Genomic DNA, 26,870 nt, shown 5'->3' on the forward strand with positions numbered 1-26,870 from the left:
TGTACTCAGAAAACTATAAAATACTCATGATAGAAATTGAGGAAGACACAAAGAAATGGAAAAATGTTCCATGCTCATGGATTGGAAGAACAAAATTGTGAAGATGTCAATGCTACCTAGAGCAATCTACACATTTAATGCAAACCCTATCAAAATACCATCCATTTTTTTCAAAGAAATGGAACAAATAATCCTAAAATTTGTATGGAACCAGAAGAGACCCCAAATAGCCAGAGGAATGTTGAAAAAGAAAAGCAAAGCTGGCGGCATCACAATTCCGGACTTCCAGCTCTATTACAAAGCTGTCATCATCAAGACAGTATGGTACTGGCACAAAAACAGACACATAGATCAATGGAACAGAATCGAGAGCCCAGAAATGGACCCTCAACTCTACGGTCAACTTATCTTTGACAAAGCAGGAAAAAATGTCCAATGGAAAAAGACAGTCTCTTCAACAAATGGTGTCGGGAAAACTGGTCAGCCACATGCAGAAGAATGAAACTGGAACTTTTCCTTACACCACACACAAAAATAGACTCCAAATGGTTGAAAGACCTAGCTGTGAGACAGGAGTCCATCAAAATCCTAAAGGAGAGCACAGGCAGCAACCTCTTCGACCTCAGCCATAGCAACTTCTTCCTAGAAACATCACCAAAGGCAAGGGAAACAAGGGCAAAAATGAACTATTGGGATTTCATCAAGATAAAAAGCTTTTGCACAGCAAAAGAAACGGTCCACAAAACCAAAATACAACGGACAAAATGGGAGAAAATATTTGCAAATGACATATCAGATAAAGGGCTAGTATCCAAAATCTATAAAGAACTTATCAAACTCAACACCCAAAGAATAATCCAATCAAGAAACGGGCAGAAGACATGAGCAGACATTTTTCCAAAGAAGACATCCAAATGGCCAAGAGACAAATGAGAAAGTGCTCAACATCGCTCGGCATCAGGGAAATCCAAATCAAAACCTCAATGAGATACCACCTCACAGCAGTCAGAATGGCCAAAATTAACAAGTCAGGAAATGACAGATGTTGGCGGGGATGCAGAGAAAGAGGAACCTTCCTACACTGCTGGTGGGAATGCAAGCTGGTGCAGCCACTCTGGAAAACAGTATGGAGGTTCCTCAAAAATTTGAAAATAGGACTACCATATGATCCAGCAATTGCACTACTGCGTATTTACCACAAAGATACAAATGTAGGGATCCAAAGGGCTAAGTGCACCCCAATGTTTATAGCAGCAATGTCCACAATAGCCAAACTGTGGAAAGAGCCAAGTTGTCCATCAACAGATGAATGGATAAAGAAGAGGTGGTATAGATACACAATTGAATATTATGCAGCCATCAAAAGGAATGCCATCTTGCCATTTCCAACGATGTGGATGGAACTGGATGTGTTCTGCTGAGTGAAATAAGTCAATCAGAGAAAGACATGTATCATATGACCTCACTGATATGAGGAATTATTAATCTCAGGAAACAAACTGAGGGTTTCTGGAGTGGTGGGGGGTGGGAAGGAGGGGGTGGCTGGGTGATAGACATTGGGGAGGGTATGTGCTATGGTGAGTGCTGTGAATTGTGCAAGACTGTTGAATCACAGATCTGTACCTCTGAAACAAATAAAGCAATATATGTTAAGGAAAAAAAAAGAAGATAGCAGGAGGGGAAGAATGAAGGGGGGGAAATCGGAGGGGGAGACGAACCATGAGAGACGATGGACTCTGAAAAACAAACTGAGGGTTCTAGAGGGGAGGGCGGTGGGAGGATGGGTTAGCCTGTGATGGGTATTAAAGAGGGCACGTTCTGCGTGGAGCACTCGGTATTATACACAAACAATGAATCATGGAACACTACATTAAAAACTAATGATGTAATGTATGGTGATTAACATAACAATAAAAAATTAAAAAATCAGGTCATTGAATGGATAAAGAAGATGTGGTATATATACAATGGAATATTATGCAGCCATCAAAAGGAATGAGATCTTCCCATTTGCAATGACGTGGATGGAACTGGAGGGTGTTATGCTGAGCGAAATAAGTCAATCAGAGAAAGACATGTATCATATGACCTCATTGATATGAGGAATTCTTAATCTCAGGAAGCAAACTGAGGGTTGCTGGAGTGGGGGGGGGGTGGAAGGGATTGGGTGGCTGGGTGATAGACATTGGGGAGGGTATGTGCTATGGTGAGCACTGTGAATTGTGCAAGACTGTTGAATCACAGATCTGTACCTCTGAAACAAATAATGCAATATATATTAAGAAAAAAAAAAGATAGCAGGAGGAGAAGAATGAAGGGGGGGAAATCGTAGGGGGAGACAAACCATGAGAGACAATGGACTCTGAAAAACAAACTGAGGGTTCTAGAGGGGAGAGGGGTGGGAGGATGGGTTAGCCTGGTGATGGGTATTAAAGAGGGCACGTTCTGCGTGGAGCACTGGGTGTTATGCACAAACAATGAATCATGGAACACTACATCAAAAACTAATGATGTAATGTATGGTGATTAACATAATAATAAAAAATTTAAAAATATATATATATCAGGTCACCACATCATGGCCTTAAGACTCTTCAATGACTGACTCCCCACTATACTATGGCTCCCAGCCCTCAGCAAGTCCAAGTTCCTTTATTAACTGGTCCACGTTCACCTCATTGGATTGACTGTTTGACATGCCCTATCCCCTTGAACTCTATGTTTTAGCCACACTGGTTTATAGTTAAACATGCCTCCCTAATGCACTGTGCTTGATCCCTCAACTCCAAACTGGTCTTGCACAATTGACTTCTCTATCCAGATCAACCTTTCCACTCAAGTTCATTGGCTAACTCCTATTTCCCCTGCAGGACACAATTTAGCTTCATCATCTCTGAGAAGCCTTTGCTGAGATCTCTTCCCATTCTAGGTTAGTGGTCATTCTCTGTGTTCTCACATGCCTATCTTTGTGATGATACTGATCACACTGCTTGGCCCCTACTAGACAACAGTTTCCTTAAAGGCAATAACCAAGTATATTATCTCTGTACCCATAGCTTCAGGAAAGTACTTGACATAGAATAGGTATTCGATAAAGGTTTGTTGAATTAATCCGCCCCCAGAACATTCCTCCCAGCAAAATGCAAACCTTACAAAACATACTTTCCCTATATTCTCCTTATCAAGGTGTCTTTGGTACAGAAGTGTTTGTGATGTGCATGTTTATCTGAAATATGAGGTAATATTGATTTGTATGCATATTTATATTTCATGCAGTCACATTATGCCATGCTTTGGTAATAGCTGCATAATTCTCCCACTGGGAGAACAGTTTCTATAATCGCAGTTGATGATTTCTTTTTATAGACTTTATATTTTATGCACTGCTTTTTATTGTGAGAAATCAAATTAAGAAAGAGAATTCTTCTGAAATGAGGGTACTGGCCCTGAAAACTATAAATCCAAAGGTAGGAATTTATCTATCCCAAAGAAACACCAGGTAAATTACCACAGAGATTACAAACTGCTTGAGAAAATAGTTTTCAATTCACCAAAATAGAGTAGGACGTAAAAGCAGAACAAATATGATGTGGAGAGAAAGACTCAGAACCTAGGATCTTGAACTTTGTGGACTGCATTGCTGAGATACCACATCTATTATGGATACCAGTGTTACATGTAATTTTTTTTCTCTACTCTTTTTTGTCAAAAGGCCGACTCTATAGCTGTAGATTAAAGGAAGTAAGGTGTAGTCTTTTAGTCTTTATGTATAATAAAATACTACTTGTTACAGAATATTGCCCCTTTTCTGGAAACCATAAACTTCCATTTTGTGAGAATGTATCTTCCCACTTGTCAGTTATCTACTGCTGTACAACATACAATCACAACTTAGTGGTGGTTTCACTTATTCTGTCACAATTCTGTAACGTTGGTAATGTGAGCTGGGTTCAGCTGGGTGATTCTTTTGCTGGACTTCCCCATGTGGTAAGTGGTCAGCTGGTGGGTCAGTTGGGGCTAGTTAAATTATGAGGCTTCCTCTGAGACAGCTGGGATGACTGGAGCCTCCCCTCATGTCATGCCTCATCCTCCAGCAGGCTACCTGGTCCAGTTCACATGGTAGTCACAGAGTTCCAAGAGCAGAAAGAGAAATACTTTTCAAGCTTCAGCTTAGACCATGTTTGCTACTTTTCCATTAACCAAAACAAGGCATGTAACCAAACCCAGAGTCTATATGAGAGAAGATAAAGGAAATTTACTGATATAGGAAGGCATGAATAAATTGGCAGCCATTACAACGATATCCAACCGTATCATTTCTGATGTTTCCTTCTATGTGGTGAAGACTCAATTATATACTGCTCTTGGCTTCTCTCTACCCCTTTAACTCACTCATCCCCAGGAGAGTAGGAGTGATTTTTTTTCTTGGAAATTTGGATGGAAATAAAGCAAGCATATTCAGATAGCTCTTCTTTTCTTTCCCATTTGGAGTGGGACTGCTTACAGAGAGCCTGCATTCTCCCTGCACCCTAAGAGTTGCCTCTGTCTATTGAATTTAGGGGCTTAGTAACAGAAAATCCATTTGTCTACAAATTAAAGTCATTATTCTCCAATACCTACATTTGCCCATAAAGAAATTTTGGGCCCCTGTCTGTCATACTCTTATCTCTCAATTAGTTCAAAAATCAAAGAACATCCTACCCCTTCCATCCTAATTAATTCTTTCTAAGCACATGTGCATGCGCACGCACGCGCGCGCACACACACACACATCAGCATTTGAATGAAAAACTTTAGCCAAAATGGCAGCTCTTTTAACTAAAAACAAAACAAAACAAAAGGAATTGGTAAGAGGAGGATTCCTAGGAATGACTATAGATTGATTACAGAAACTCTATCACTGAACAGTGGAGAACATAATGAAGCCAAGTCTTTAAAAAAGACTTCAGCTGCAAGCATTAAAACAGTAAAATAAAACTTGAAGAGACCTAATGCATTACAAAACCCAAATAAAAATAATGAACCAGTGCACTGAATCAGGAAGAAGGCCAAATCCAAGGACTCCCAGTGAGGGTAACTAAGACTGTGTTTATCAAAATAATTGGTAACAAAGACTAAATGAACAAGAGTGGGCTGGCAGCACCACATGTAAATGAAGAGAGTGGTAAACTAAAGGAAGATATTTTTTCCTTTCTACTTCTATAATCTTTTTTTTTTTTTTTGAGAGGGAGAGGGTGGTGGGGCGGAGGGAGAGGGAGAGAGAGAAACTCAAGCAGGCTCTACACCCAGTGTGGAGCCCAATGCAGGGCTCAATCTCACAACTCTGAGATCATGACCTGAGCCGAAACCAGAGAGTCAGATGTCACCCAGATGCCCCGGTCTACTTCTATAATCTTAAGTAATTTATATTTCAGCATTAATTTAAATAATAACCCTAATAATTACATATGATTGGTTTCATTCTATAAATGAGGGAATAGAGATAAAAGGAAGTTAAGAGACTTTCCAAGTGTGTTGTAAAAAATTTAATCTTGCTCAAAAAGAGGTCTGGCCTTTGTCTTGGCTTTCTGGGAGGTACAGCATCTGGGCTTGCTTGAAAGCCTTGGGCTTGCCAAATAATAACAACATGAGTTAAAATAGGGGCTTTGACCCACACCAACCATGTGATGATTTAGGGTGGGAGCTACGGATCGCACCTGGTGGGGCTGGAAACTAGAGACTGAGATCAACCATGTGAGCAATTAATCAATCTGTCATACCTATGTAATGGAGCCCCACTATGAACACCAAGACTTGGGTGAGCTTCCTTGGTTGGCAATATTCCATGCATATACAGTCACACATCACTGCCAGGAGAACACAATTGCCAAGAAAGTAATGATGGAAACTTCATATTTGGAAAACTCATAGACTATGCTCTAGGCATCTCTTTCTTTGACTGATCTTAATACCCATAATAAACTGTAACTGTGAGTATAACAATTTTCCATGGGTTCTGTGAGTTTTTCTAGCAAATTATCAAACCTGAAGGTAGTTTGGGGAACCCTCCCTTCCACCCTGAACCAAACTTGCAGTATGAATGAGAAGTGAGCACTGTCTTATGGAGGACTGTATGCTCTCTAACTCTGTAGTTGACCCTAACTCTTACACCAGGGTAACTCATGAGCCACTATGTGTGGCTCTGCAGTTTGCACACTGCAAACTCTAGAATGCACCATTTACACAGAGTACAACTATTATCACCAAGTAAAATAGATAAAAACACTACTCAAAAGACCTTTTAAATAAAACATATTTTCACCAATCTCATTAAAGATTACAAGAATAATGAAAACCCCATATTAATTGTTTACGCCATATAAGAGCCTTATCAGAAATAGGCTTTAAACCAAATAAAATCCAAGTTTAGACAACTAAAACTTGGTATGACAAGATCAAATATCGTGGGGCAACTATGCAATGCCTGACAATTCCTAGAGTTGGGGTGTATCAATGTGTGGTGGTGCTGTTAACCCAGGTAGGAAGATGTAAAGTCATAACTCAAACCAAGTCCTAGCACAGGATTACTACTAGTCCCAGAAGCCATGGTGCAAATAAGTCTATATAAGGGAACTAAACAAAATAAAACAAATGATAGGGGGGCAGTTGTTAGGATTCAGAAGCTTGGAGCTTTGTAGGACTTAACAGTAAATAATTAAACACCCTAGTTGTATGATGGGGGGAAAAAACTACTGTTCCCAAGATGGAATGATGATCTACTATGAAGTCTATGGCTGGAAATTTCTTGGGGCACCTTGGATTACTTCCTGAGCAAATGTCTGGGATACATCTACTCATTGCACAGCAAAGTTAGTGGAAAGCAATAGGTTACACATACAACAAATAAAAAATAAACAAATATTATTGTGTTTAGTTACTGGTACCTGGGAAATGTTTAAAGTAAAGTTGACCCTTGAACAATGTGGGAGTTTGGGGTGCTAACACCCATGCATTTGAAAATATGGTATAACTTTCGACTCCCCAAAAACTTAATTGCTAACAGCCTTACTGATAACATAAACAGTTGACTGACATGTTTTGCATGTTATATTTATTATATACTGTATTCTTACAATAAATTAAGCTAGAGAAAAGAAAACATTATTACAAAAATCATAAGGAAGAAAAAATACATTTACAATACTGTATTTATTTTAAAAATCTGCATATAAGTGGACCCGTGCTGTTCAAACTTTTGTTGTTAAAGGGTCAACAGTATCATTCAAAATAGAAGTATAATATTACACAAAGAGGATATCCATTTTAAGTCTGGACTTTAAGAAAAGAGTACAGTTCTCTGCCAAGAGGATTTTAAACACAATTTCTAAAGAAAAGTCAGAACCCATTGTAATTCTTTGTTGTTTGCCCAATTTCTAGCACAGGAATAGGACAGAGCACTCAATAAAGGGTTGTTGGATTTGTTAAATTAATGAAAACAAATGGGAAACAGTACTGTAATCTGGGCCCTACTTCCTGAAAGACTCCTCTCTCTCAGGCCCTCTACCATTTTTTTTCCCCCTCTCAGTCAGGGAGGGGAAGGGATGGGAAGGGAAGGAAGGGAAATAAAGGAAGGGGGAAAGGGGAAGGGAAGGGAAGGGAGTAATAAAAATAGTAATACCTAATATTCCATCAGCTCTAGAAATATAATGATTCTGCTTCTCTGTCTTCTACAGTTTATACTACTAAGTGAAATGGATAGAAAATCTGTAAAACAGACTTTTAAAAATAATTTAGATCCTCATTATTTTTATTATAGATGATGATGAAAAGCAGCAATTATGAGATATTGACCTTGACCTTGTTCAGCGCTAAAATTCAATATTAATTGTTCTGACCATATAATAGTCTTACTGGTAATAAACACTAAATCAAATATAATCCAGAGCAAGGCAAAGTAAAACTTTGCACCCCATGATCAAGTCTCTTGAGGCAGCTGTGCAAAACTTGACATTTAATTTAAAAAGGATGGAAGCATGATGGAAAAGCATCTCTGTGTGGAGAGTGGAGAGCAGTGGTGCATTTTATTTGACATGGTGGATTTGCTTTCCTTTATTTTCATATTTTAATAAGTTCAACTCATGAAAGCATAATGAAAATAGATCAGTTATAATCAGGATGCATGGACATTTGGGGATCTTGATTTAAAAAGCAGTTGCCTTCTTAAGTCTTTCAACAAAATGTAAATTAAACAGATGAAATTGCCTAAAACATCACTGATTCCCAAGGGAATGTAATCATGCTTAAATGCCAACACTAAATTAATCAGAGGAACAGAATGTGGAGATGAGAAATTTCATTTTAAGCAGCTTCATGTTTCATTAAAGTAAGTGGACATGGCAGGTCAGGTTAAGACTTTGCAAAGAATGATTTGAAAAGCAAAGGCAAAGGTTTCCATCTCAAAACTATGCAGCCACAAAGCCTAATTCAAATAGAACTGAATGTTAATTCATGTGCATTGTATTCACCATAACTGATAATTTTCCCAAGATACTTCTTTTTTCTTAGTGCAGAATTCTGGGGGGAAATGTATTAATATTTGTGTAACTATGTTGTTTTCTTCAAAATAGCTTATAGTTTTATATACTATACTTACATTGCATATAAATAATCATGTTACTACACTAAATGGTCTACAAAAATAAATTGATCTGCCAATTGAAACATGGCATGTATTTAACTTACAAAAGGCAAAGAAAGGGATTTGGACGAGATGGTAAATGAACAAAAATTCTGTCAGAATATATTTATTTGTTCATCAAATGTTTTTTGAAATTCTGTTATACTAGGTACTGCTGTAGATGCTTGGCATGCACAGTAAACACACAGAGAGAGCTTTAGATTTTAAAAAGTAAATTATGTCATATAGAAAATAACTGGAATGGAAAAAAATAGGCTGGGACAGGGAGGAGCATGGTTGAGGGAAAGAGACAAGTTGTAGTATCAAAGAGGATTATTAAGGGAGGCCTCACTGTAAGGGTGATTTGAAAGAGATGATAGGGTTATTCATAGAGATGTTTGTAGGATCGTTCCAGATAGAGAGAATAGTTAGTTCAAAGGCCCTGAGGCTGAAGCATGCTTTTTTACTTGAATGTGGGATCACAAGAAACAAGTCAAAGATGATTTCAACATTTCTGACATGAGCTTCTAAAAGGCAGAAGTTGTCATCAACTGAGATGAAGAGGATTATGAGTATGAAAAACTTGGGGTTGAGGAAGATATTGGACATGCTGTGTTTGTAATATCAAATAGTAATCCAAATGGAGATACAAAGAAATAACTAAATATGTAAGTTTATAATATGAGAGAGATCTGGCCTGGAGATATAAATTTGGTAATTCTTAACATATAGATGATAAAGCCATAATAACAGAGATCTCTGGGATTAGGACTCGCTTATTCAGACTTACCAAGAAATATAAAATTTTCCAATTTTTAGTCTTTGTCTTTTGCCCTTTTCCTCTCTTTTTTTTAAAAAAAATTTAATTCCAGTATAGTTAACATACAGCCTTATGTTAGTTTCAGGTGTACAATATAGTGATTCAACAATTCTATACATTACTCAGTACTCACCACGTTAGGTGTACTCTTTAATTCCCATCACCTATTTCACCCATCTCCCCACCTACATTCCCCTCTGGTCACCATCAATTTGTTCTCTATAGTTAAGAGTCTGTTTCTTGATTTTTCTCTTTTTGTTTTCCTTTGCTCATTTGTTTTGTTTAAGTTCCACATATGAGTGAAATCATATGGTATTTGTCTTTCTCTGACTGACTTATTTCGCTTAGTATTATACTCTCTACCTCCATCCACGTCATTGCAAATGGCAAGATTTCATTCTTTTTGATGGCTGAGTAATATCCCATTGTATACATGTCATATCTTCTTTATTCATTTATCTATCAATAGACACTTGGGCTGCTTCCATAATTTGGCTACTGTAAATAATGTTGCTATAAATATAGGAGTGCATGTATCCCTCTGAAGGAAACAACCAACCTACTGCCTACTAAAAGGCAACCTACTGAATGGGAGAAGATATTTGCAGATGACATATCTGAAAAGGGTTAATATCCAAAATATAGAAAGAACTTGTAAAACACAACACCCCAAAAATAAATAACTCAATAAAAAAATGGGCAGAAGTCATGAACAGACATTTCACCAAACAAGACATACAGATAGATGAAAAGATGCTCATCAGACACATGAAAAAATGCTTGTCATCACTGATCATCAGAGAAATGCAAATCAAAACTACAATGAGATATCACCTCACACCTACCAGAATGGCTAAAATCAACAACACAAGAAACAAGTGTTGGTGAGAATGCAGGAAGAAAGGAACACTCCCGCACTGTTGGTGGGAATGCAAACTGGTGCAGCCACTATGGAAAACAGCATGAAGTTTCCTCAAAGAGTTAAAAATAGAACTACCTATGATCTAGTAATCATACTACTGGTTATTTACCCAAAAAATATAAAAACACTAGCCTTTTCTCTTTTGATCTTTTCTGTCAATATCACATCCCACCTATTAAAGTCAACTAACTCATCCAGCTCAAATGAAATCTCCTGAGAGGCTTTACACTATTGTGATCTATTCTTGTTTTATTTTCATAGTACTTTGTTGGGCCCCCTCTTTCCACTTGTATCATAGTCTGTCTTATCATACAGCCCTGTATTTCACATCTCCCCCACAACAAACATCTGCCTGACTGAAAGAAGCTCCAGAACAAAGATTTATTTTAGTCATTGTTATGTTTCTACCCCAATGCCTCTCCTAGAGCCTAACATAATGCCTAATGTAGTAGGTGTTAACTGAATGTATTAGGTCAAATTGGATTACTAAGTCTTCAAGTTAACATAGAAAATCATTTAAATGAAGAAAAAGAGAAAAGTCATGTTTTTTATCTAGTTTGTGTGCAGCTTGAACTGGAATTGGAGAATTATAGAGAGAAGTTTCTATCATACATAAGTGCATTCCTCAAGTGAGGAATAAAAGATTATTTAGCACTTACTCTGTATGAAGCACTTTAAATACATTATCTCATTTTATTTGTTTAATAAACTCATCTTGTTGGTAGAATTAGCCTCATTTTACAAATAAGAAGACTGCATAGTAAATAGAATAACAGGAATTTGAGCCCAGACACATCTGACTTAAGAACTCATCTTCCCTCCACCATCCCACTGCTGTACCTTGGATTATCAGAGCTCTGAGCATCACAGCAAGAGTTCAGAGATGGCCAGTGACATCTTTAGACTTCTGCCAATATGAGACTGAAAAGCTGTGCCCTCTATTCTCAAATTAAGACATCATCCTCCTCTGCACCATCTCACCCTCACTACCTATCTTGAAAGCTTCATAGTTTAGGAGGGAAAAGGAAAATTAAACTCAAGAAAGGATGAAAGAGGAAACTCAGAGAGCTGGGCCAGCCCTTAGATTTTTCTGATAGTTGACTATGTCCTTCATTTAGGCTTCACGGCCCAGGACACCACCAGACCTCATCACCTAGGGCCCAAAATTCCAGTTTGAGAAATATTATATTAGCTTGTTTATGACCAGTAAAGAAAGTCAATCTGGTCTTAACATCAGCCTGTAGCAAGCGAGCCAGCTAGAAGCAACATGCACAGTAAATCGAGAGAAGGACCTAAAGTCAAGTAACCAAGGTTGAAATCCCAGCCCTACCACTTATAGTTGTGGAGCCTTAAAGAAATCATTTAAATTCTCTGACCCTAATTTCTGTGTCAGGAAAAAGAGGGCAGTAATACCTACTCTGCCTATCTCATAGGACTGTTCTGAGAATGGAAGAGATAATGAAGGACAGGTGCATATTATTCTACCTTTATCTCTCTATTTAGTTTTATTATAACTATTACTGCTGTCTGGTTTGCATAAGTTCTCTGTACACCGTGTAAGAGACATGAAGAAGGATCTGGGTTTGTGACCTAGGCATCTAGGTATGTGAGATAAGACCCAGGAATGACCCAGAAATGAATAGGCTTAATAGGAATGTTCCTTTAAGCACAGAATGATTTGATGGACTTCAAATAGATGGAAGCAAATCCTTAGAACAAATAAAACACAAAGGACATCTACATATGTTAGGTTACAAAAAAAATGCCACAGTTACCTGCAACTTCTCCCTTTAAGGGCAGAACATACTTCTCCACCCTTAAATCTGTCTGGACTGGTGATTTGCTTTGGGTAATAGTAGCATACAGCAATCCTGACATTATGCAGGTTCTGAGCCTGAGCCACAAAAGGCTTTTTTGCACACTTCTTGTATTCTTGCCAAAGTCACATTGTACTGCTCCCTTGGTTTCTTGCCAAAGTCACATTGTACAAGTCTAGACTTGTCTAATGGATGATGAGAGACCACACGTAGCTCATATAAGCTATCCCACTAAGCCATCTTGGAACAGTGAGCCCCAGCCAACCCTGTTGACCATATATGCATGAAAGAATCCAGCCAAAATCAACAAAATCTGGCCCCATGCAACCAATCCCAGACCAAATTGCTGACCCACAGAATGATGAGTTAAATAGTTATTTGTAAGCTACTAATTTGTGGAGTGACTTATTACATAGAAAATGATAACTGTTGTTCTGACAACTAAGCTTATAGGAATGGGAACTTGCAGTTGCATCTGAGTTGTTCCCATACCTATCATGTCTGCCTTTGGAAAGATTCTCATCATGAAAGTTGGCTGGAGATGGACAAAGGAGTAGAAGTCTCCTTTGCCTCTAAACAAGTAACCTTGACTTGGTAGCTTGAAAATGTGAGCAAAATTGGGAGGTCCATTTTACCTGGTCTCAATCTCTAAGAAGGAAAAGAAATGAACCACTGGGATAAGCAGCAGGGAGAATGAGCAGTAGACTCTGAGCTGAAAGCCTTCAAATTCCTGGAAAGAAACCCAGTAATTCAGACTTCAATGGCTCACTTTGTTCACTTGGATGGGGATTCAGCACAAACACTAATTTCATAATGTAATGAGGCAGAGCCCATTTTCTTCCTATCCAGTAAAAAGTGATATTGCAATCCACCCTCATTATAAATCAAAATGCTTTTCTAACCTTAGTTGTTAATAACAAATGTGTATTTCCCATTTCACCCCCATCTTTTTTTAGAAGTCACACATTAAGGGACTTCATACAATATTCTCCTTTGCTCAAATTTATTTTCAAGACTTTTCCCAGAGGTCACTGAGCCTCTTGTCTAAATAGTTTTTGTGGGTTTATTTATTTATTTATTTGAGAGAGAGAGAGAGAGAGAGAGAGAGCATAAGCAGGGGGAGGGGCAGAGGTAAAGGGAGGGAGACAAGCAGACTCTCTTCTGAGCACAGAGCCTAATGCGGGGTCTCAATCCCAGGACCCCAAGATCACAACCCAAGCCAGTCAGACACTTAACCAACTGAGCCACCCAGGCACCCCTAAGTAGGTTTTTTATAAATTAGGTAGTTTAGATTATTAATAAACAATCTAGAAATCTGATCCTTAAAGTACTTCACAAATCCATTGTAATTTTTAAAATATAACATTCATTCCAAAAAATATATTCTTCACTTTTATTTTCCATCAACTCTGATACTAGTAAAGGCATTCATTTGGTGGCAGTAAAAGATTAGAAAAGAAAATCAAAATTGCAACTGAAAATATGTGTAAGATAGTATCATCTTATTTCAGAAGTTTATAGACATGTTGACTGTTCTATTGGTTGATCTTGAGGCTTAACATAATTGATCCATCTTCTACCCAAAATTTATTAGAAGGAACATCCTTATTATCACCTAGTCATTCCCACTGCCAGGGACTTTCATGGAATTCAGAAAAAAAGCAAAGAATTTCCTCACCAGAAAAGTATATGGAGGCCACCAAGCCCCAAGAGGTATTGTGTGAAATACATGAGTAGTTGAAGATATTGCCTCTATCCTAGAAGAGCTGAGAAGCTCTTATGGAGATAACACTAACACACATGAAAACTTTGATAGGCCAACTAAATGCCAAACTGAAAAAGACAGATGGAAGTGCCATTAGGAGAAATGTCATTTATTAATCTCCTTCTACTTGGTATATGTTGCAAATACTATCTCATCTAATCCTGCCAACAAAAGGAAAGTATTGTAACTATTTAATAATGGGAAAGTTGAAGGGGAGAAAAGTGAGGGAATTTCTCCAGGTGAACCAACTAATAAAGAGTAGAACCAGGGGCGCCTGGGTGGCTCAGTCGTTAAGCTTCTGCCTTCAGCTCAGGTCATGATCCCAGGGTCCTGTGATGGAGCCCTGCATCAGGCTCTGTGCTCGGCGGGAAGCCTGCTTCTCCCTCTCCCACACCACCTGTTTGTGTTCCAGCTCTCACTATCTCTCTCTCTGTCAAATAAATACATAAAAAATCTTAAAAAAAAAAAAAAAGAGTAGAAACAGAATTCACCCAAATTTGTCTGACTGAAGATCCTATGCCTTTCTTTCTAAATTACATTGTCTGTCAGAAGGTTAGAGTAGAAAGGAAGCTGCTGCATGCCTCTTCAAGTCTCCCCTAACACTACTTATATGCGTCTTTATTTATGATAGTTACTAATAAGGAAACAGTTGTTATATTGAATTCAGAATAAGCTTTTGAGCCAGAAAGATCTGATTTCAAAACCTCTACTCTGCCTCTGGTTAGCTGAAATGATGTAGGCATGTCACCTAACATCTAATAATACCTACCTAACAGCATTGATATGAGGAATAAATAAAATTCATTCAGGGGCACCTGGGTGGCTCAGTCAGTTAAGTGTCTGCCTTTGGCTCAGGTCATGATCTCAGGGCCCTGGGATGGAGCCCCACATCAGGCTCCTTGCTCAGCGGGGAGTCTGTTTCTCCCTCTCCCTCTGTGCTGCTCCCTCTGCTTGTTCTCTCTCTCTCTCAAATAAAATCTTTAAAAAATAAAAAATAAAATTCATTCATGCATTCAATGACTATTGATTATCTACTATGTTCCAAGCATTATTCTGGATTTTGTTCACACAGTGAATAAAAGAGACAAAAATCCCTGTTATCTTGGTGCTTACATTGTCAGTAAAGGAGAAAGGTAAGTTAATAAATAGATGGTATAAATTTAAACAATGGTAAAATCTATGAAGGAAAATAAAGCAATGTAAGGGGTAAAGGGTACAATGGGTACCTTCATTAAGCATATAATGGGTACTATTCAGTGAACTAAATAATGTAGAAGCTAATATAAACCCATGCCTGTCTGGTGGAAACTATGGTGGGGTGGAGACCACACATAGGGATTGTTGGCTGTAACACCACCTGATGACCGTGCCCGAGAGCTATTACAAGTACTTGAGACAACAGAGGGGGCAGTAATCAGTTCTGCCAAGAAGAGAGAAGGTGAAGGCTTTTGGCTGTAATAATGAAAGGAAGAATTCAATAAAAGGAAGGACAAAAGTAGCTACCACTTTGTGCCAGGCATTTTAAACATATTTTCCTATTTATCATCTCAGTATCTTAGAAGTATAGACATTATTATCCCCATTTAACCTGTGAAGAGACTGAGACTCAGAAGGTCAGGTGTCTTGCCACTCATCCCACAGCCTGAAAATTAATATTCAAACCCAAGTGTTTGAAGCAAAGTCCTTGATTATTCAAGACCATTTGGTTTGCCTTCCATAAATCAGTAGGTAAACATCCAGAAAATTCTGTGTTGGAAGAGCTGCCCTCAGAATTAGTCAATTTTTATAAAGGTTCCTTGATATATTACAGTAATCTCATTTCTGGCTTTCCAGAGAATTCTATTACTCTTCTCACTCACCAGAGCTATGACACTCTGCAATCTTTTCCCAAGGAACTTTCCCACAACCTTCTAGATAAGCAAAGTGCTTTCAAATCCACAAAGTGTTTTCACACCCTTTAGAGTATTTGGTTTTTATGGTAACTCTGTGAAGTAGGCTGGAATATGTGTCATACCCATTTAACAAATAAGAGAAATTCATGCAGTTTAAGTAATTGTCTGATAACCCACAGCTGGTAGGTGTGTTCACAAAGCTTTAAATATAATCTTTGATTCTACATCAATTGCCCTTTCAACTACACTCAACCCACATAAGGGAAAGAGAGGAGGCCAAATTCAGGTAAAGGCAATTCCTGATGCTCCCCTTTAACTAAACAGAAAAAAAAGAAAAGAAAAATCAATACAAAAGAAGAAATGGGACAGAAAAGGAAAGGACCATGCTGAGACCTTTCTATTACTTCTTAGAATTCTCCCTGGATCTTTCTGCTTATTTTTCCAGAACCACTTCTCTCATCACACCTAATAGGCATAGAGTAGTCCCAATATCTTGAGCTTAGGGGAAGCACCCACTTGGGCAAGGGTGTATCCAACCTAGAATAAACCTAGAGGCAAGAGTTAAGTGAAAATCTTGGTCTGTGAAAATCTTGGTACATATAGTTCAGTTACTCCATACTAGACATTGTGCTGGGCTCAGGGAACAAAGATAAGATTCAGAGAGAGTCATTGTCCCTGAGCAGATAACAGCACTGGAAGAAGAATAAGGAGCCCTCTACCAGCAATAATGCAAGTAAGAATGAGACAAGGGCTCTAAGAAGATACAATCCAATGTCTTCCAGCATGCAAAGCCTGGTGCCACTCATTCTGTGAAACAGGACCAGAGAAAGCTTGATCCCCAGCAAAGAATTTAACATGCACACCCATTCAGTACATATTAGTGGTTAAAAGTCTAGTTGGCAGGGGGTGAGGGGAAAAAGAGAGTGATGAGTAGACAGAGCACAGAAGATGTTTAGGGCAGTGAAACTATTCTCTATGGTACTATAATAGTAAATATATGTCATCATAAATTTATCCAAATCTATAGAATGTATAACACCTTACTATAACCCAAGAATGAACCCTACTATAAACTATGGATTTGGGGTGACAACCACATATCATTGCAGTTCATTAAATATAACAAATGTACCCCACTGGTGGAGAATATTATAATGGAGGAGGTGACAGATGTTTGGAGACAGGAGTACCTTCTGCTCAATTTTGCTGTGAACCTAAAACTGCTCTAAAAAATAAAGTCTGAAAAAAAGTCTAGTTGGCACCCCAACTCTGCCTCTTTATAATTACGTGAATATGAGCAGGTTACTTTAGCTCTTGTCTCAATTTTTCACTCATAAATGGGTATAAAAATATACACTACATACAGATGTTCAGAAGACTAAAAATCACTGAACACTACATCTGAAACTAATGTATTATATTTTGGCTAACTGAATTTAAATAAAATAAATAAAATAAAATAAAAAATAAATAAATAAAAGTAAATGGCATCGTATTTCAGTTAAGTGTTTTAACAGGGTGTCTGGCTATGTCAACCCCTCAGTAAGAGAGCCTCTTTTTTTAAGATCATTCATACAATACTAAAGAATTGAAGAGAATAGTACAAAGACCAGAAGGTTGAAGCATGAAGTCCAATGGGAAATAGAAGAGTAAACAAGATGCCAATTGCTTCCCAACTAGCTCTGTATGGAGATGCATGGGAGCTATAAAGGCAGTGTTATCATAAACTGAACTCACTGTCTCTCCTTCCAAACCTGAGCTCCACTTCCCACTGTCCTTATGATGGTGAATGACACTCCACTCCTCAGTCACCTAAACCAGAAAGCTAGAAGTCAACTCAGATTCTGCTCTCTCCTTACCTTCCAGTCACCAAGTCTTGTAGAATCTACCCACTTCATATCTTTCCTTCTTCTCAGCTCAGTCAATGAGAATGTGTCATTACTATCTATGTTGGTTTTGTTCTCCATCATCTCTCCTGTGGACTAAGGCAGTGGTGGCCTATCTAGTCAACCTTTCTCCAGGCCTCAGCCCCTCAAATATAATCTCCACATCAAAGCCAGAGTAATCTTTCTAAAGCATTAAATCTGATCATTTGCCCACCCTTTTAAAAATATTTCAATTGCTCACATTGTTTAGGATAAAATCCAACCTATTTACAGTGCTCTCTGTTATGAGGCCCCTCCTCTATCTCCCTCCACACAGCACAACTCTGGTGAACTCTTGATTGGTCCCCAGGCCCACCAGGCTATCTCATGCCTCTGTGCATTTGCTCATGCTATTTCCTCTACATTTCCCAAAAGGTGATTTGTGAAATACTCGGCCTCTAAGAGTTTGTTTTTTTTTTTTTTTTTGAGAAAGAGAGCGAGAATGAGAGAGAGAGAGTACATGAGAGGGGGGAGGGTCAGAGGGAGAAACAGGCTCCTAGCTGAGCAGGGAGCCTGATGCAGGACTCGATCCCAGGAGTCTGGGATCATAACCTGAGCCAAAGGCAGTCGCTTAACCAACTGAGCCACCCAGGCGCCCAATATTCGGCCCCTAAGAGGCTCTATGAAGTAAATGACCTTTAGTCAAAAAAGTTTTAGAAAAACTGCACACTTTTTTTTTCCTCCTGGAGACTATTTAGCCTCTGAGATGTCCTAAATCAAGATATCTATTTAACTTTATTTAACTCTTTATTAAGGTAGAAATCTTTTTTTTCAAGTACAATTTCCTGGCACTTACACACCCCAAAAGTAGCATTTTGTAAAACACCTCTTGGGAACTCCATTCCTATATATGAATGGTTATATGTATGATATTTAGTCAATCCACCTTGTTGGTTTTTGAGCCTGATAAATATTTAGTACTTTTATTTTCAGGAAATAATAGTGGATCTTTGGTTCTAATTTTATTAATTCTACCTCTCATAGAATTAGATGGATTTGGCAAAATCCAAGAAAAAGCATATCAGATTTGAGTCTTGCTAGCCATAACGGTATGTTCTTAAGATTGATGCATTAATAATTCTTTACATCAGAGAAGCAATGAAATGTGGAGAAATATTCATTGCTAAGTATGAGCTCAAATTCTTTACTCCAAATTGAGAATTTACCTACTGTGTCATTTGTTTGAAATAATAACCCCATTAACTTCAGTAAAACATTCAAACCCAAATCAAATTAGCTATTACCTGCTGCTGTTCTTTCCACCAACCATTTTATCTTTCCTTTGAAGAGTGGTCAGGGCTATAAGTAAGATTGCTAACTTTAGCAAAACTTGGAGAAGCCAAATGCTGAATGTTATAGCTGAATTTGTGTCCAAAACAAAACTGAAATATTGAGCCTCCCCAATTCAGCCTAGTTTGCATTGTCAGCATGTCTTATTGTGATGGGGACTCAGAGCAAATGGAGAACAAAGATGACATCCCTTAGTGTGGAATGAGGCAATAATAAAAACCCTACCATGTTATCTCAAGTTTTAAATAAGAAAACACATGAAAAATCTATAGTACCTCTAACATACCATGACATAGTAGATGCTCAATAAATAATAGTTTTCTTCCCTCCTTCCTCTCTAATCTACCTATAATTCCCATTGATATTTGCCCAGATCTTCATTCTATTATCATAGACATCCTTATCTTTGTCCAAAAAATACACTGTTTTGTTCAAGATCATAAACCAGGGAATAGCAAACTATTACACAGACCAAATCTGACTAACCACTCTGTTTTTGTAAATAAAGCTTCATTTGGACATAGCCCCACCCTTTTGTTTACATCTGTGGCTGGTTTCATACCACAGTAACAGATTTGAGCAGCTGTGACACAAACCATATGTATTTGTTGTCTGTTGCTGCTGTAAGAAAATCAGCACAAACTTAGTGGCATAAAACAACACATATATTATCTTACAATCCCACAGTTCAGAAGCCCAACACAGGTCTGACTGGACTGAAATCAAGGTATTGATAAGGCTGCATTCCTTTTTGAAGCCTTTAGGGGACACTCATCTTCCTTGTTTTCTCCAATTTCTAGAGGCTGCCTGCACTCATTGGCTCATGGCCCCCTTGCTCCATCCTCAAAGGCAGAAGACTGAGGCCTTCTCACATCTCATATAGTATCTCTGATCTTCTCTTCTGCCTCTCTCTTCCACTTTAAGACCCCTGTGATTACACTGGGCCCACCCAGACAATCTAGGATAACCTCCCTACCATAAACTCAGCTGATTGGCAATTTTAATTCCATCTGCAACTTTAATTTCACTTTGCCATGTAACACAACATATTCCCAGATTCCTGGGATTAGGGGTAGACATCTTTGGAGGGCCACTATTCTTTTTACAATAACATATAATCCACAAAGACTAAAATATTTACTATCAGCCCTTTACATGAAAATTTTCCAGCTCCTGTCCTGAACTTTGACTCATGCTTATGAACCTAACCTAAATAAGCATATATAGACCATATAGAATTTCTGGGATATGTACTTAATACAACATAATTTATTATTGCAATAAGAATAATTTTTATAAATATGGATTAACCAAGTGCCTGAAATAAAACGATGATCAAAGTTCCTGACCCCAGTGGTAGTTAAAATACAAGAAAATCTTATAAAAAGCAAGAGTGCATAAAAATTAGTAGTGAGGACTTGGGAGTGGGACAAACCTGTATTTGAATCACAGCTCTTCTACATACTAGCTGGATGACCTTTTTTTATAAATTAACCTCTTTGTGCTTGAGTTTCAAATACTACCCACTTCATATGGTTGCTGTGAAAATTAAATGCATGCAATGTGCTTAGTATAGTCTCTGGCACATAGTAAATTCTCAATCTGAGTTGTAAACGTAAGAAAGAGGTTCCAAATGTAGTGATCCAAAGGGGCACATGCACCCCAATGTTTATAGCAGCAATGTCCACAATAGCCAAACCATGGAAAGAGCCAAGATGTCCATCAACAAATGAATGGATGAAGAAGATGTAGTGTATATATACAATGGAATATTATGCAACCATCAAAAAAAACCCAAAATCTTGCCATTTGCAACGATGTGGATGGAACTAGAGGGTATTATGCTAAGTGAAATAAGTCAATCAGACAAAGACATGTATCATATGATCTCACTGATATGAGGAATTCTTAATCTCAGGAAACAAACTGAAGGTTGCTGGAGTGGTGGGGAGTGGGAGGCATGGGGTGGCTGGGTGATAGACACTGGGGAGGGTATGTGCTATGGTGAGCGCTGTGAATTGTGTAAGACTGTTGAATCACAGACCTGTACCTCTGAAACAAATAATACATTATATGTTAAAAAAGAAGATAGTAGGAAGGGAAAAATGAAGGGGGGGATATCGGAGGGGGAGATGAACCATGAGAGACTATGGACTCTGAGAAAGAAACTGAGGGTTCTAGAGGAGAGGGGGGTGAGGAAATGGGTTAGCCTGGTGATGGGTATTAAAGAGGGCACATTCTGCATGGAGCACTGGGTGTTATACGCAAACAATGAATCATGGAACACTACATCAAACACTAATGATGTAATGTATAGTGATTAACATAATAAAATAAAATTAAAAAAAAAAGAAAGAAAGAGGTTCCAAGTAGAACTAGGGAAATTGCTCTGTTCTTCAACTTAAAGAGATATTTGAAGAGATGTCTCAGCAAGATCCAAGAATATGGCTGAATTGTTTTCTTAAACCTGCTATCCTTAACTCCCTGAAGGAGTTATGGCAACAACCAATTCTTCCTTCTCCATGCTGCCTGAAGTCCAGGCAGTAGCTGACTTCACCACTCCACCCATAACTACTTACAATTAAAGGGACATTTGTATCACTTGCTTGGACTGACTAACAAGTAAGGGACTGAGGCTTTTGGGGGGCAGCCTTCCAGTATTTAGACATTCTAAACTGAAGCCACCGAAGAGGCCAGGTGAGGATATAGAGACATGTTTAGATCCAGAGGCAAGAGGAGCCCTTGCTCTGGGCCCAAGGGTTAAAAGGCCCCATGTATCACAAATACTAAATCATAAGTCTTTTTCCTTTCAATTCCATAAGAAGATTTTTCTTTAAATTTTAGTAATCTAGTGTACTAACAAATTATAAAAGAGGGTCATACAAACGAAATACCTTCTCCCTACCCCCAACCAAGACCAGATGTGGGATTTAGAGTGTATACAGATGGAAGAGAAAATTGCCACCTCCTGTCTGGAAAACCAAGTAAAGATCAGCTGCTTTTGTTTAAATTTGGCCACCCCAAATTCACCCAAAGTGCACACCTAGGCAGGCCAGACACCCTTGATAACTGCTTTCCTCCATCCTTTCCACTCTGATGGTGTAGTTTGGGGAAGGGCTTCTACCGGCCTATTATTCCTTAGCTGAAAAATGATGTGTTGAGGAGAAACTGCCCCCTCAGTCCTAAGATCAGTCTCCATCCTGGGTCCAGTCTAACCCATCACTGCCCAGGAATCTTGATCTCTGGCCCAGATTCCTTTCTGCCTTCTCCAGAGTTCCGAGGCTTACAAGGAACAGGATTGGCCCAGGGCAGAATGTTCATCCCATGAACATTACATAGGCCACAGGCTATAGGGGCCTGAGTGGAAAGACAGGCCAGGTTGTGGTTATAGCTTAATTCTTAACTTTTACATATTTAGACATATGGTATATGGGGCTCCATTTATACCCCTTCCCTGAACCTCTCAAATATTAGGGATGGTCTGTTCACATGTCACCTTCCTATCAGAGCATCCCCCTCTGAGATCCCTTTCTTTGCTGCACTGCACTGCTAGGGATGGACTGTGGACCACCAATAATTACACCTCAGAAAAAAGGAGGAAGCAGTGACTGAGATCATGATGGCTTTCCAAGACCAACATGAACCAGCTTTGCTGACACATATACCCTTGTAACCAACATCCTATTGCTTAACAGTAATTCATCTCCTCTTGATCAGGTGACAGATTAGGGTTGTTTCCTTTGCTTTTAGCAAACCTCTAAAAGGAAGTATGAATTCACATCATCTGAAAAAGAGAGAATAAGTCAAATACTAAGAGCAAAATCTAATTTGATACAGGCATACCACGAACATATGCTGAAAAATACAGCTGAATTTCTATTACCAAAAACATATCACTTTCTTCCTGAATCCAGAAGCGAGTTTTAAAAGAAGTACCAAAGGATACACACATACCAAGCATAAAAACAGATGTTTACGGGCAGAGCAGGCTGACGGAGGAGTAGGAGACCTGGATTTCGTCTGGCCTCAGGAATTCTCAGCTGAATAGGGATCAAACCATTCTGAACACCTACGAACTCAACAGGAGACCGAAGAAGAGAGTAGCAACAACTCTCTGAACAAAGAAGCGACCACTTACTGGAAGGTAGGACGTGCGGAGAAGTGAATCCGAGGTGATATTCGGGAGGATAGACGGCGGGGGAGGGGGGCCTCCGTCAGCCGATTCTGGCAAGTGATAGAGCTGCGGAGCACAAAATCGGACCTTTTAGAAGTCGGCTCCACTGAGGGACGTTGCTCCAGTGGCTAAGTGGGGGTGGAAACCTCCCGGGACAGTGTGGTCTCAGGACCCTTTGGGTCACAGAAAGACTGGGGTGGCTGAGTGTAGCAGAGATCCCAGGTACCGGAGCGGGGAAGCCGGCTGCAGAGACGGAGCCGAGGAGCGGGCTCTCAGCTCAGGGTGGCCGTAAAGTGTGATAAGCAGCCCAGTCGGGCCACTGCTCCTCCAGCAGGGACCCAACAAGCGGCAGAGCCGGGGAGACTCCCCTTCCTTCCCCAGGAGGAGTGGCGCAGGAGCACACCACAGGGATCTGATGGGTTTGGAGACTCCACACGGGGTCAGGTGCCAGAGATAGAAATGCTCGGTCACAGGCCGGGTGAGCACGGAGTGAGGCTGGAGATGGGGGAGACGGGAGTGACTGCTTTTCTCTGGGGGGACACTGAGGAGCGGGGCCCCGAGTTCTCACCTCCTCCATGTGGAGATTTGGAGGCCATCATTTTCACCCTGGTCCTCCAGAGCTGTACTGAGAGCTTGCAGGGAACAAAAGCTCCTGAGAGCAAACCCGAGCAGCTTGCTTAGCCCAGACCGACAAGGGTGGGGCAATTCCGCCTCCGGCAAAGACATTTGGAAACCACGGCAACAGGCCCCTCCCCCAGAAGATCAGCACGAACAGCCCTCAAGCCAAGACCAAGTTTACCGATCAAGAAGAACAGAAGAACTCCGGCACTATGGGAATACTGCACATAGAATTCATGGCTTTTTCTTACCATGATTCATTAGTTCATCAAAGTTAATTTTTTTAACTGTTTTTTTTTAATTTTTCTTTTTCCCTTTTTCAACCATCTTATCAGTCCCTTTTTTAAAAAAACATTTTTTATTTTTCATTTTTAGAGTCATATTTTATCCCTTCATAGTAGTTACCCTTATTTTTGGCATATATATATAAGTTGTTCTCTCTTTAAAATTTTGAGATACAGTTTCTTCTAAAAGATCAAAATATACCCTAAATCACTAGTGTATGGCTTTGTTCTAGTCTCCTGCCTGATCACATTCTCTCTTTTATTTTTTTTAAATCTTCTTCTTTCTTTTATCAAACAACTTCTTATCAATTCCTTTTATAAAATCTTTTATAATTTTCATCTTTACAGTCATCTTCCATCCCTTCATTGTATCAACCCTTATTTTGTACATATATGTCTTTCTTCCCTTTAAAATTATAGGGGGCACTTTTTTCTAAAAGACCAAAATACGCCCAAAATCTAGTGTGTGGCACTGACCTATGCACTAGCCTGATCATATTTGATCATATTCGGCTTTTTTTGTATTGTTCTGTTTTTGTTTTTATCTTTTTCTTTTTTTTTTTTTCCTCTTTCTTTTTTCTTTCTTTCCCTTTCTTTTCCCCTGGTTTCAGGTCTTTTCTGATTTGTATAGAGTATATTTGCTGGGGACGTTGTTAACCTGTTAGCATTTTGTTCTCTCATTCATCTAGTCTCCTCTGGACAAAACGACAAGACGAAAAAAATCACCTCAGCAAAAAGAACAAGACGTAGTACCGTCAGCCAGGGACCTACTCAATATGGACATTAGTACGATGTCGGACCTAGAGTTCAGAATCATGACTTTAAAGATACTAGCTGGGCTTGAAAAAAGCGTGGAAGTTATTAGAGAAACCCTTCCTGGAGAAATAAAGGAACTAAAATCTAACCAAGCCGAAATCAAAAAGGCTATGAGTGAGGTGCAATCAAAAATGGGGGCACTAACTGCTAGGATAAATAAGGCAGAAGAGAGAGTCAGCGATATAGAAGACCAAAAGATGGAAAATAAAGAGGCTGAGAAAAAGAGAGACAACTACAGGATCACGAGGGCAAAATTCCAGAGATAAGTGATACGATAAGACAAAACAACATTAGAATAATTGGGATCCCAGAAGAAGAAGAAAGAGAGAGAGGGGCAGAAGGTATATTGGAGCAAATAATCGCAGAGAACTTCCCTAATATGAGGAAGGAAACAGGCATCAAAATCCAGGAGGCACAGAGAATCCCTCTCAAAATCAATAAAAATAGGTCAACACCCCAACATCTAATAGTAAAACGTACGAGTCTCAGAGACAAAGAGAAAATTCTGAAAGCAGCTCAGGAGAAGAGATATGTAACCTATTATGGTAGAAATATTAGATTGGCAACAGACCTATCCACAGATACCTGGCAGGCCAGAAAGGACTGGCACGATATCTTCAGAGCACTAAACGAGAAAAATATGCAGCCAAGAATATTATGTCCAGCCAGGCTGTCATTGAAAATAGAAGGAGAGATAAAAAGCTTCCAGGACAAACAAAAACCAAAGGAATTTGCAAACATGAAACCAGCCCTCCAAGAAATATTGAAAGGGGTCCTCTAAGCAAAGAGAGAGCTTAAAAGCAGCACAGATCAGAAGGAACACAGACAGTATACAGTAACAGTCACCTTACAGGCAATACAATGGCACTAAATTCATACCTTTCAATAGTTACCCTGAATGTAAATGGGCTCAATGCCCCAATCAAAAGACACAGGCTATCAGATTGGATTAAAAAACAAGACCCATCAATATGCTGTCTGCAAGAGATTCGTTTGAGACCCAAAGACACCCCCAGATTGAAAGTGAGGGGGTGGAAAACCATTTACCACGCTAAGGAACACCAAAAGAAAGCTGGGTGGCAATCCTTATATCAGACGAATTAGATTTTAAAACAAAGACTGTAATAAGAGATGAAAAAGGACACTATATCCTACTTAAAGGGTCTATCCAACAAGAAGATCTAACAATTATAAATATCTATGCCCCGAACATGGGAGCAGCCAATTTTATAAGGCAAATAATAACCAAACCGAAGAAACACACTGACAACAATACAATAATAGTGGGGGACTTTAACACCGCCCTGACTGAAATGGACAGATCATCTAAGCAAAAGATCAACAAGGAAATAAAGACTTTAAATGACACACTGGACCAAATGGACTTCACAGACATATTCAGAACATTCCATCCCAAAGCAACGGAATACACATTCTTCTCTAGTGCCCACGGAACATTCTCCAGAATTGATCACATCCTAGGTCACAAATCAGGTCTCAAAAGGTACCAAAAGATTGGGATCATTCCCTGCGTATTTTCAGACCACAATGCTTTGAAACTAGAACTCAATCATAAGAGGAAAGTCGGAAAGAACTCAAATACATGGAGGCTAAAGAGCATCCTACTAAGGAATGAATGGGTCAACCAGGAAATTAAAGAAGAATTTAAAAAATTCATGGAAACCAATGAAATTGAAAACACAACTGTTCAAAATCTTTGGGATACAGCAAAGGCAGTCCTAAGAGGAAAGTATATAGCAATACAAGCCTTTCTCAAGAAACAAGAAAGGTCTCAAATACACAACCTAACCCTACACCTAAAGGAGCTGGAGAAAGAACAGCAAAGAAAGCCTAAACCCAGCAGGAGAAGAGAAATAAAGATCAGAGCAGA

The sequence above is a fragment of the Eumetopias jubatus genome, unplaced genomic scaffold (assembly GCF_037043125.1).
Source record: "Eumetopias jubatus isolate StellerSeaLion01/CBP00866 unplaced genomic scaffold, mEumJub1_p1.0 scaffold_13, whole genome shotgun sequence".
NCBI lineage: Eukaryota > Metazoa > Chordata > Mammalia > Carnivora > Otariidae > Eumetopias > Eumetopias jubatus.